The following is a 12,665-nucleotide window of genomic DNA, read 5'->3' on the forward strand; positions in this document are numbered from 1 at the left end:
CCTATTCGTCATCATTGAGTAAACTTTGACCCTGTATCTCACAGTCTGCAGACACATTCCAGCCAATCAGCAGCAGACCCTCCCTCCCAGACCCTCCCAGCTCCTGGACAGCAGCCATTTTAGATTAATTCTGAAGCTGCATTCTTAGTGAGAGGAGAGACAGTGTAGCTGCTGCTGATTTAATTGGGAAATCGATAGCTAGGCTACTGTATTCAGTGTCCACTACAGTCCTGAAGGACTCATCTGATCTCTGCTGTAAGGACAGCACCCCAAAAAGCCCTTTTTAGGGCTAGAACATCAGTCTGTTTTTTTTTTGTTTTTTTTTCCCTGTGTAATCTAATTGCAGTTGCCTGTCTGCCAGGCCCACTTGCCCAGTGCCACCACTAATATCTGTTGTAACAGTAGTGTAAATTTAAAAAAAAAAACTTTTTTGACTGTGAAACATTAGTCTGCTAGTGTAATCTAATTGCAGTTGTCTGCCTGTCAGCGTGTGTGCCAGGCTCACTTGCCCAGTGCCACCACTCATATCTGGTGTAACAGTAGTGTAAATTTAAAAAAAAACTTTTTTGACTGTGAAACATCAGTCTGCTAGTGTAATCTAATTGCAGTTGCCTGCCTTCCAGTGTGTGTGCCAGGCCCACTTGCCCAGTGCCACCACTCATATCTGTTGTAATAGTAGTGTAAATTTAAAAAAACAACTTCTTTGACTGTGAAGCATCAGTCTGCTAGTGTAATCTAATTGCAGTTGCCTGCCTGCCAGTGTGTGTGCCAGGCTCACAGCGTATACTGTGCCCACTTGCCCAGTGCCACCACTCATATCTGGTGTAACAGTAGTGTAAATTTTAAAAAAAACTTTTTTGACTGTGAAACATCAGTCTGCTTGTGTAATCTAATTGCAGTTGCCTGCATGCCTGCCAGAGTGTGTGCCAGGCCCACTTGCCCAGGGCCACCACTCATATCTGTTCACAGTTTTTGACTGTGAAACATCAGTCTGCTTGTGTAATCTAATTGCAGTTGCCTGTCTGCCAGTGTGTGTGCCAGGCTCACAGCGTATACTGCGCCCACTTGCCCAGTGCCACCACTCATATCTGGTGTAACAGTAGTGTAAATTTAAAAAAAAACTTTTTTGACTGTGAAACATCAGTCTGCTTGTGTAATCTAATCGCGGTTGCCTGCCTGCCAGCGTGTGTGCCAGGCCCACTTGCCCAGTGCCACCACTCATATCTGTTGTAACAGTAGTGTAAATATAAAAAAAAAATTGACTGTGAAACATCAGTCTGCTAGTGTAATCTAATTGCAGTTGCCTGCCTGCCAGCATGTGTGCCAGGATCACAGCGTATACTGTGCCCACTTGCCCAGTGCCACCACTCATATCTGGTGTAACAGTAGTGTAAATTTAAAAAAAACTTTTTTGACTGTGAAACATCAGTCTGTTTTTTTTTTCCCTGTGTAATCTAATTGCAGTTGCCTGTCTGCCAGGCCCACTTGCCCAGTGCCACCACTCATATCTGTTGTAACAGTAGTGTAAATTAAAAAAAAAAAACTTTTTTGACTTTGAAACATTAGTCTGCTAGTGTGATCTAATTGCAGTTGCCTGCCTGTCAGCGTGTGTGCCAGGCTCACTTGCCCAGTGCCACCACTCATATCTGGTGTAACAGTAGTGTAAATTTAAAAAAAAACTTTTTTGACTGTGAAACATCAGTCTGCTAGTGTAATCTAATTGCAGTTGCCTGCCTGCCTGCCAGCGTGTGTGCCAGGCCCACTTGCCCAGTGCCACCACTCATATCTGTTGTAATAGTAGTGTAAATTTAAAAAACAACTTCTTTGACTGTGAAGCATCAGTCTGCTAGTGTAATCTAATTGCAGTTGCCTGCCTGCCAGTGTGTGTGTGCCAGGCTCACAGCGTATACTGTGCCCACTTGCCCAGTGCCACCACTCATATCTGGTGTAACAGTAGTGTAAATTTTAAAAAAAACTTTTTTGAGTGTGAAACATCAGTCTGCTTGTGTAATCTAATCGCAGTTGCCTGCCTGCCAGCGTGTGTGCCAGGCCCACTTGCCCAGTGCCACCACTCATATCTGGTGTAACAGTAGTGTAAATTTAAAAAAAAAAACTTTTTTGACTGTGAAACATCAGTCTGCTTGTGTAATCTAATTGCAGTTGCCTGCCTGTTTGTCAGAGTGTGTGCCAGGCCCACTTGCCCAGTGCCACCACTCATATCTGTTCACAGTTTTTGACTGTGAAACATCAGTCTGCTTGTGTAATCTAATTGCAGTTGCCTGTCTGCCAGTGTGTGCCAGGCTCACAGCGTATACTGTGCCCACTTGCCCAGTGCCACCACTCATATCTGGTGTAACAGTAGTGTAAATTAAAAAAAAAACTTTTTTGACTGTGAAACATCAGTCTGCTAGTGTAATCTAATTGCAGCTGCCTGCCTGCCAGCGTGTGTGCCAGGATCACAGCGTATACTGTGCCCACTTGCCACCACTCATATCTGGTGTAACAGTAGTGTAAATTTAAAAAAAAAAAATTTTTTGACTGTGAAACATCAGTCTGCTTGTGTAATCTAATTGCAGTTGCCTGCCTGTTTGCCAGAGTGTGTGCCAGGCCCACTTGCCCAGTGCCACCACTCATATCTGTTCACAGTTTTTGACTTTGAAACATCAGTCTGCTTGTGTAATCTAATTGCAGTTGCCTGTCTGCCAGTGTGTGCCAGGCTCACAGCGTATACTGTGCCCACTTGCCCAGTGCCACCACTCATATCTGGTGTAACAGTAGTGTAAATTAAAAAAATACTTTTTTGACTATGAAACATCAGTCTGCTAGTTTAATCTAATTGCAGCTGCCTGCCTGCTAGCGTGTGTGCCAGGATCACAGTGTATACTGTGCCCACTTGCCACCACTCATATCTGGTGTAACAGTAGTGTAAATTTAAAAAAAAAAACTTTTTTGACTGTGAAACATCAGTCTGCTTGTGTAATCTAATTGCAGTTGCCTGCCTGCCTGCCTGCCAGAGTGTGTGCCAGGCCCACTTGCCCAGTGCCACCACTCATATCTGTTCACAGTTTTTGACTGTGAAACATCAGTCTGCTTGTGTAATCTAATTGCAGTTGCCTGTCTGCCAGTGTGTGTGCCAGGCTCACAGCGTATATAGTGCCCACTTGCCCAGTGCCACCACTCATATCTGGTGTAACAGTAGTGTAAATTTAAAAAAAAAACTTTTTTGACTGTGAAACATCAGTCTGCTTGTGTAATCTAATCGCAGTTGCCTGCCTGCCAGCGTGTGTGCCAGGCCCACTTGCCCAGTGCCACCACTCATATCTGTTGTAACAGTAGTGTAAATAAAAAAAAAATTGACTGTGAAACATCAGTCTGCTAGTGTAATTTAATTGCAGTTGCCTGCCTGCCAGCATGTGTGCCAGGATCACAGCGTATACTGTGCCCACTTGCCCAGTGCCACCACTCATATCTGGTGTAACAGTAGTGTAAATTTAAAAAAAAAACTTTTTTGACTGTGAAACATCAGCCTGCTAGTGTAATCTAATTGCAGTTGCCTGCCTGCCAGCGTGTGTGCCAGGATCACAGCGTATACTGTGCCCACTTGCCACCACTCATATCTGGTGTAACAGTAGTGTAAATTTAAAAAAAAAAACTTTTTTGACTGTGAAACATCAGTCTGCTTGTGTAATCTAATTGCAGTTACCTGCCTGCCTGCCTGCCTGCCTGCCAGCGTGTGTGCCAGGCCCACTTGCCCAGTGCCACCACTCATATCTGTTGTAACAGTAGTGTAAATATAAAAAAAAAATTTGACTGTGAAACATCAGTCTGCTAGTGTAATCTAATTGCAGTTGCCTGCCTGCCAGCGTGTGTGCCAGGATCACAGCATATACTGTGCCCACTTGCCCAGTGCCACCACTCATATCTGGTGTAACAGTAGTGTAAATTTAAAAAAAAACATTTTTGACTGTGAAACATCAGTCTGCTTGTGTAATCTAATTGCAGTTGCCTGCCTGCCTGCCAGCGTGTGTGCCAGGCCCACTTGCCCAGTGCCACCACTCATATCTGTTGTAACAGTAGTGTAAATTTGAAAAAAAAAAAATTTTGACTGTGAAACATCAGTCTTCTAGTGTAATCTAATTGCAGTTGCCTGCCTGCCAGCGTGTGTGCCAGGATCACAGCGTATACTGTGCCCACTTGTCTAGTGCCACCACTCATATCTGGTGTAACAGTAGTGTAAATTTAAAAAAAAAAACTTTTTTAACTGTGAAACATCAGTCTGCTTGTGTAATCTAATTGCAGTTGCCTGCCTGCCAGCGTGTGTGCCAGGCCCACTTGCCCAGTGCCACCACTCATATCTGTTGTAACAGTAGTGTAAGTTTGAAAAAAAAACTTTTTTGACTGTGAAACATCAGTCTGTTAGTGTAATCTAATTGCAGTTGCCTGCCTGCCAGCGTGTGTGCCAGGCTTACAGAGTATACTGTGCCCACTTGCCAAGTGCCACCACTCATATCTGGTGTAACAGTAGTGTAAATTAAAAAAAAAAAAAAAACTTTTTTGACTGTGAAACATCAGTCTGCTAGTGTGATCTAATTGCAGTTGCCTGCCTGCCCACGTGTGTGCCAGGATCACAGCGTATACTGTGCCCACTTGCCACCACTCATATCTGGTGTAACAGTAGTGTAAATTTAAAAACAAAACTTTTTTGACTGTGAAACATCAGTCTGCTTGTGTAATCTAATTGCAGTTACCTGCCTGCCTGCCTGCCTGCCTGCCAGAGTGTGTGCCAGGCCCACTTAACCAGTGCCACCACTCATATCTGTTGTAACAGTAGTGTAAATATAAAAAAAAATTTGACTGTGAAACATCAGTCTGCTAGTGTAATCTAATTGCAGTTGCCTGCCTGCCAGCATGTGTGCCAGGATCACAGCATATACTGTGCCCACTTGCCCAGTGCCACCACTCATATCTGGTGTAACAGTAGTGTAAATTTAAAAAAAAAACATTTTTGACTGTGAAACATCAGTCTGCTTGTGTAATCTAATTGCAGTTGCCTGCCAGCGTGTGTGCCAGCCCCACTTGCCCAGTGCCACCACTCATATCTGTTGTAACAATAGTGTAAATTTGAAAAAAAAAACTTTTTTGACTGTGAAACATCAGTCTGCTAGTGTAATCTAATTGCAGTTGCCTGCCTGCCTGCCTGCCTGCCAGCGTGTGTGCCAGGCCCACTTGCCCAGTGCCACCACTCATATCTGTTGTAACAGTAGTGTAAGTTTGAAAAAAAAACTTTTTTGACTGTGAAACATCAGTCTGCTAGTGTAATCTAATTGCAGTTGCCTGCCTGCCAGCGTGTGTGCCAGGCTCACAGAGTATACTGTGCCCACTTGCCAAGTGCCACCACTCATATCTGGTGTAACAGTAGTGTAAATTTAAAAAAAAAAAAATTTTTGACTGTGAAACATCAGTCTGCTAGTGTAATCTAATTGCAGTTGCCTGCCTGCCTGCCAGCGTGTGTGCCAGGCCCACTTGCCCAGTGCCACCACTCATATCTGTTGTAACAGTAGTGTAAGTTTGAAAAAAAAACTTTTTTGACTGTGAAACATCAGTCTGCTAGTGTAATCTAATTGCAGTTGCCTGCCTGCCAGCGTGTGTGCCAGGCTCACAGAGTATACTGTGCCCACTTGCCAAGTGCCACCACTCATATCTGGTGTAACAGTAGTGTGAATTTAAAAAAAAAAAACTTTTTTGACTGTGAAACATCAGTCTGCTAGTGTAATCTAATTGCAGTTGCCTGCCTGCCAGCGTGTGTGCCAGGCTTACAGAGTATATTGTGCCCACTTGCCAAGTGCCACCACTCATATCTGGTGTAACAGTAGTGTAAATTTAAAAAAAAAAAAAATTTTTTGACTGTGAAACTTCAGTCTGCTAGTGTAATCTAATTGCAGTTGCCTGCCTGCCAGCGTGTGTGCCAGGATCACAGCGTATACTGTGCCCACTTGTCTAGTGCCACCACTCATATCTGGTGTAACAGTAGTGTAAATTTAAAAAAAAAAAACTTTTTTAACTGTGAAACATCAGTCTGCTTGTGTAATCTAATTGCAGTTGCCTGCCTGCCAGCGTGTGTGCCAGGCCCACTTGCCCAGTGCCACCACTCATATCTGTTGTAACAGTAGTGTAAGTTTGAAAAAAAAACTTTTTTGACTGTGAAACATCAGTCTGCTAGTGTAATCTAATTGCAGTTGCCTGCCTGCCAGCGTGTGTGCCAGGATCACAGAGTATACTGTGCCCACTTGCCAAGTGCCACCACTCATATCTGGTGTAACAGTAGTGTAAATTTAAAAAAAAAAAAAACCTTTTTTGACTGTGAAACATCAGTCTGCTAGTGTAATCTAATTGCAGTTGCCTGCCTGCCAGCGTGTGTGCCAGGCTTGCAGAGTATATTGTGCCCACTTGCCAAGTGCCACCACTCATATCTGGTGTAACGATAGTGTAAATTTAAAAAAAAACAAACTTTTTTGACTGTGAAACATCAGTCTGCTAGTGTAATCTAATTGCAGTTGCCTGCCTGCCAGCATGTGTGCCAGGCTCACAGAGTATACTGTGCCCACTTGCCAAGTGCCACCACTCATATCTGGTGTAACAGTAGTGTAAATTTAAAAAAAAAAAAAACTTTTTTGACTGTGAAACATCAGTCTGCTAGTGTAATCTAATTGCTGTTGCCTGCCTGCCAGCGTGTGTCCCAGGATCACAGCGTATACTGTGCCCACTTGCCAACAGTCATATCTGGTGTAACAGAAGTGTAAATTTTAAAAAAAAAAATTTTGACTGTGAAACATCAGTCTGCTTGTGTAATCTAATTGCAGTTGCCTGCCAATGTGTGTGCCAGGCCCACTTGCCCAGTGCCACCACTCATATCTGTTGTAACAGTAGTGTAAATATAAAAAAAATAATTTTGACTGTGAAACATCAGTCTGCTAGTGTAATCTAATTGCAGTTACCTGCCTGCCAGCGTGTGTGCCAGGATCACAGCATATACTGTACCCACTTGCCCAGTGCCACCACTCATTTCTGGTGTAACAGTAATGTAAATTTAAAAAAAAATCTTTTTTTGACTGTGAAACATCAGTCTGCTTGTGTAATCTAATTGCAGTTGCCTGCCTGCCAGCGTGTGTGCCAGGATCACAGCGTATACTGTGCCCACTTTCCACCACTCATATCTGGTGTAACAGTAGTGCAAATTTAAAAAAAAAAATTTTTTGACTGTGAAACATCAGTCTGCTTGTGTAATCTAATTGCAGTTACCTGCCTGCCAGAGTGTGTGCCAGGATCACAGCATATACTGTGCCCACTTGCCCTGTGCCACCACTCATATCTGGTGTAACAGTAGTGTAAATTTAAAAAAAAAAACTTTTTTGACTGTGAAACATCAGTCTGCTTGTGTAATCTAATTGCAGTTGCCTGCCTTCCAGCATGTGTGCCAGGCCCACTTGCCCATTGCCACCACTCATATCTGTTGTAACAGTAGTGTAAGTTTAAAAAAAAAAACTTTTTTGACTGTGAAACATCAGTCTGCTAGTGTAATCTAATTGCAGTAGCCTGCCTGCCAGCGTGTGTGCCAGGCTCACAGCATATACTGTGCCCACTTGCCCAGTGCCACCACTCATATCTGGTGTAACAGTAGTGTAAATTTAAAAAAAAACTTTTTTGACTGTGAAACATCAGTCTGCTTGTGTAATCTAATTGCAGTTGCCTGCCTGCCAGCGTGTGTGCCAGCCCCACTTGTCCAGTGCCACCACTCATATCTGGTGTAACAGTAGTGTAAATTTAAAAAAAAAAACTTTTTGACTGTGAAACATCAGTCTGCTTGTGTAATCTAATTGCAGTTGCCTGCCTGCCAGCGTGTGTGCCAGACCCACTTGCCCAGTGCCACCACTCATATCTGTTGTAACAGTAGTGTAAATTTTTTAAAAAAACTTTTTTGACTGTGAAACATCAGTCTGCTAGTGTAATCTAATTGCAGTTGCCTGCCTGCCAGCATGTGTGCCAGGCTCACAGGGTATACTGTGCCCACTTGCCCAGTGCCACCACTCATATCTGGTGTAAAAGTAGTGTACATTTTTCAAAAAAACTTTTTTGACTGTGAAACAAAACATCAGTCTTCTTGTGTAATCTAATTGCAGTTGCCTGCCTGCCTGCCAGCGTGTGTGCCAGGCCCACTTGCCCAGTGCCACCACTCATATCTGTTGTAACAGTAGTGTAAAGTATAAAAAAATAATTTTGACTGTGAAACATCAGTCTGCTAGTGTAATCTAATTGCAGTTGCCTGCCTGCCAGCATGTGTGCAAGGCTCACAGCGTATAATGTGCCCACTTGCCTAGTGCCACCACTCATATCTGGTGTAACAGTAGTGTAAATTTAAAAAAAAAAACTTTTTTGACTGTGAAACATCAGTCTGCTTGTGTAATCTAATTGCAGTTGCCTGCCTGCCAGCGTGTGTGCCAGGCCCACTTGCCCAGTGCCACCACTCATATCTGGTATAACACTAGTGTAAATTTAAAAAAAAAAAAAACTTTTTTGACTTTGAAACATCAGTCTGCTAGTGTAATCTAATTGCAGTTGCCTGCGTGCCAGCGTTTGTGCCAGGCTCACAGCGTATAATGTGCCCACTTGCCTAGTGCCACCACTCATATCTTGTGTAACAGTAGTGTAAATTTAAAAAAAAAACTTTTTTTAACTGTGAAACATCAATCTGCTTGTGTAATCTAATTGCAGTTGCCTGCCTGCCTGCCTGCCAGCATGTGTGCCAGGCTCACAGCGTATACTGTGCCCACTTGCCCAGTGCCACCACTCATATCTTGTTTAATAGTAGTGTAAGTGTACATTTAAAGGGACAGTATACACTTTAAAAAAAAAAAACTTTTTTAACTGTGAAACATCAGTCTGCTTGTGTAATCTAATTGCAGTTGCCTGCCTGCCAGCGTGTGTGCCAGGCCCACTTGCCCAGTGCCACCACTCATATCTGTTGTAACAGTAGTGTAAGTTTGAAAAAAAAACTTTTTTGACTGTGAAACATCAGTCTGCTAGTGTAATCTAATTGCAGTTGCCTGCCTGCCAGCGTGTGTGCCAGGATCACAGAGTATACTGTGCCCACTTGCCAAGTGCCACCACTCATATCTGGTGTAACAGTAGTGTAAATTTAAAAAAAAAAAAAACCTTTTTTGACTGTGAAACATCAGTCTGCTAGTGTAATCTAATTGCAGTTGCCTGCCTGCCAGCGTGTGTGCCAGGCTTGCAGAGTATATTGTGCCCACTTGCCAAGTGCCACCACTCATATCTGGTGTAACGATAGTGTAAATTTAAAAAAAAACAAACTTTTTTGACTGTGAAACATCAGTCTGCTAGTGTAATCTAATTGCAGTTGCCTGCCTGCCAGCATGTGTGCCAGGCTCACAGAGTATACTGTGCCCACTTGCCAAGTGCCACCACTCATATCTGGTGTAACAGTAGTGTAAATTTAAAAAAAAAAAAAACTTTTTTGACTGTGAAACATCAGTCTGCTAGTGTAATCTAATTGCTGTTGCCTGCCTGCCAGCGTGTGTCCCAGGATCACAGCGTATACTGTGCCCACTTGCCAACAGTCATATCTGGTGTAACAGAAGTGTAAATTTTAAAAAAAAAAATTTTGACTGTGAAACATCAGTCTGCTTGTGTAATCTAATTGCAGTTGCCTGCCAATGTGTGTGCCAGGCCCACTTGCCCAGTGCCACCACTCATATCTGTTGTAACAGTAGTGTAAATATAAAAAAAATAATTTTGACTGTGAAACATCAGTCTGCTAGTGTAATCTAATTGCAGTTACCTGCCTGCCAGCGTGTGTGCCAGGATCACAGCATATACTGTACCCACTTGCCCAGTGCCACCACTCATTTCTGGTGTAACAGTAATGTAAATTTAAAAAAAAATCTTTTTTTGACTGTGAAACATCAGTCTGCTTGTGTAATCTAATTGCAGTTGCCTGCCTGCCAGCGTGTGTGCCAGGATCACAGCGTATACTGTGCCCACTTTCCACCACTCATATCTGGTGTAACAGTAGTGCAAATTTAAAAAAAAAAATTTTTTGACTGTGAAACATCAGTCTGCTTGTGTAATCTAATTGCAGTTACCTGCCTGCCAGAGTGTGTGCCAGGATCACAGCATATACTGTGCCCACTTGCCCTGTGCCACCACTCATATCTGGTGTAACAGTAGTGTAAATTTAAAAAAAAAAACTTTTTTGACTGTGAAACATCAGTCTGCTTGTGTAATCTAATTGCAGTTGCCTGCCTTCCAGCATGTGTGCCAGGCCCACTTGCCCATTGCCACCACTCATATCTGTTGTAACAGTAGTGTAAGTTTAAAAAAAAAAACTTTTTTGACTGTGAAACATCAGTCTGCTAGTGTAATCTAATTGCAGTAGCCTGCCTGCCAGCGTGTGTGCCAGGCTCACAGCATATACTGTGCCCACTTGCCCAGTGCCACCACTCATATCTGGTGTAACAGTAGTGTAAATTTAAAAAAAAACTTTTTTGACTGTGAAACATCAGTCTGCTTGTGTAATCTAATTGCAGTTGCCTGCCTGCCAGCGTGTGTGCCAGCCCCACTTGTCCAGTGCCACCACTCATATCTGGTGTAACAGTAGTGTAAATTTAAAAAAAAAAACTTTTTGACTGTGAAACATCAGTCTGCTTGTGTAATCTAATTGCAGTTGCCTGCCTGCCAGCGTGTGTGCCAGACCCACTTGCCCAGTGCCACCACTCATATCTGTTGTAACAGTAGTGTAAATTTTTTAAAAAAACTTTTTTGACTGTGAAACATCAGTCTGCTAGTGTAATCTAATTGCAGTTGCCTGCCTGCCAGCATGTGTGCCAGGCTCACAGGGTATACTGTGCCCACTTGCCCAGTGCCACCACTCATATCTGGTGTAAAAGTAGTGTACATTTTTCAAAAAACTTTTTTGACTGTGAAACAAAACATCAGTCTTCTTGTGTAATCTAATTGCAGTTGCCTGCCTGCCAGCGTGTGTGCCAGGCCCACTTGCCCAGTGCCACCACTCATATCTGTTGTAACAGTAGTGTAAATATAAAAAAATAATTTTGACTGTGAAACATCAGTCTGCTAGTGTAATCTAATTGCATTTGCCTGCCTGCCAGCATGTGTGCAAGGCTCACAGCGTATAATGTGCCCACTTGCCTAGTGCCACCACTCATATCTGGTGTAACAGTAGTGTAAATTTAAAAAAAAAAACTTTTTTGACTGTGAAACATCAGTCTGCTTGTGTAATCTAATTGCAGTTGCCTGCCTGCCAGCGTGTGTGCCAGGCCCACTTGCCCAGTGCCACCACTCATATCTGGTATAACACTAGTGTAAATTTAAAAAAAAAAAAACTTTTTTGACTTTGAAACATCAGTCTGCTAGTGTAATCTAATTGCAGTTGCCTGCGTGCCAGCGTTTGTGCCAGGCTCACAGCGTATAATGTGCCCACTTGCCTAGTGCCACCACTCATATCTGGTGTAACAGTAGTGTAAATTTAAAAAAAAAACTTTTTTTAACTGTGAAACATCAATCTGCTTGTGTAATCTAATTGCAGTTGCCTGCCTGCCTGCCTGCCAGCATGTGTGCCAGGCTCACAGCGTATACTGTGCCCACTTGCCCAGTGCCACCACTCATATCTTGTTTAATAGTAGTGTAAGTGTACATTTAAAGGGACAGTATACACTCATTTTCATATAACTGCATGTAATAGACACTACTATAAAGAATAAGATGCACAGACACCGATATAAAAATCCAGTATAAAACGGTTTAAAAACTTACTTAGACGCTTTCAGTTTAGCTTTGTTGAAAAGGTAGCTGGAAAGCCCACTGCAAGTGGGAAATAATACACTTTCCCCCCCTCCCCCTTCTTTTGCATATGAAAAGACCCTTTACACAAACAGGAGCAAGCTGGAGAAGGTATACATCAGTACTCACATAAAACTTTGGGGCTTGGTTAGGAGTCTGAAAATCTGAGCAATGTTATTTAAAAATAAGCAAAACTAAACATATTTTTTTTAAAAAAACTTCATGGGCTATATAAATAGATCATCTACAAAACATTTATGCAAAGAAAAAATGAGTGTATAATGTCCCTTTAAAACAAAATAAAATTTTTGGACTGTGAAACATCAGTCTGCTTTTATGTGTCAGGCTCACAGCGTATACTGTGCCCACTTGCCCAGTGCCACAACTCATATCTTGTTTAATAGTAGTGTAAGTGTACAATTTAAAAAAAAAAAACTTTTTTAACTGTGAAACATCAGTCTGCTTTTTTTGTGTCAGGCTCACAGCGTATACTGTGCCCACTTGCCCAGTGCCACCACTCATATCTTGTTTAATAGTAGTGTAAGTGTACATTTAAAAAAATAAAAACATTTTGGACTGTGAAACATCAGTCTGCTTTTTTGTGTCAGGCTCACAGCATATACTGTGCCCACTTGCCCAATGCCACCACTCATATCATGTTTAATAGTAGTGTAAGTGTACATTTAAAACAAAAAAAACTTTTTGGACTGTGAAACATCAGTCTGCTTTTTTGTGTCCCGCTCACAGTGTATACTGTGCCCACTTGCCCAGTGCCACCACTCATATAT

This window comes from Bombina bombina, chromosome 1 (genome assembly GCF_027579735.1).
Source record: "Bombina bombina isolate aBomBom1 chromosome 1, aBomBom1.pri, whole genome shotgun sequence".
Lineage (NCBI taxonomy): Eukaryota > Metazoa > Chordata > Amphibia > Anura > Bombinatoridae > Bombina > Bombina bombina.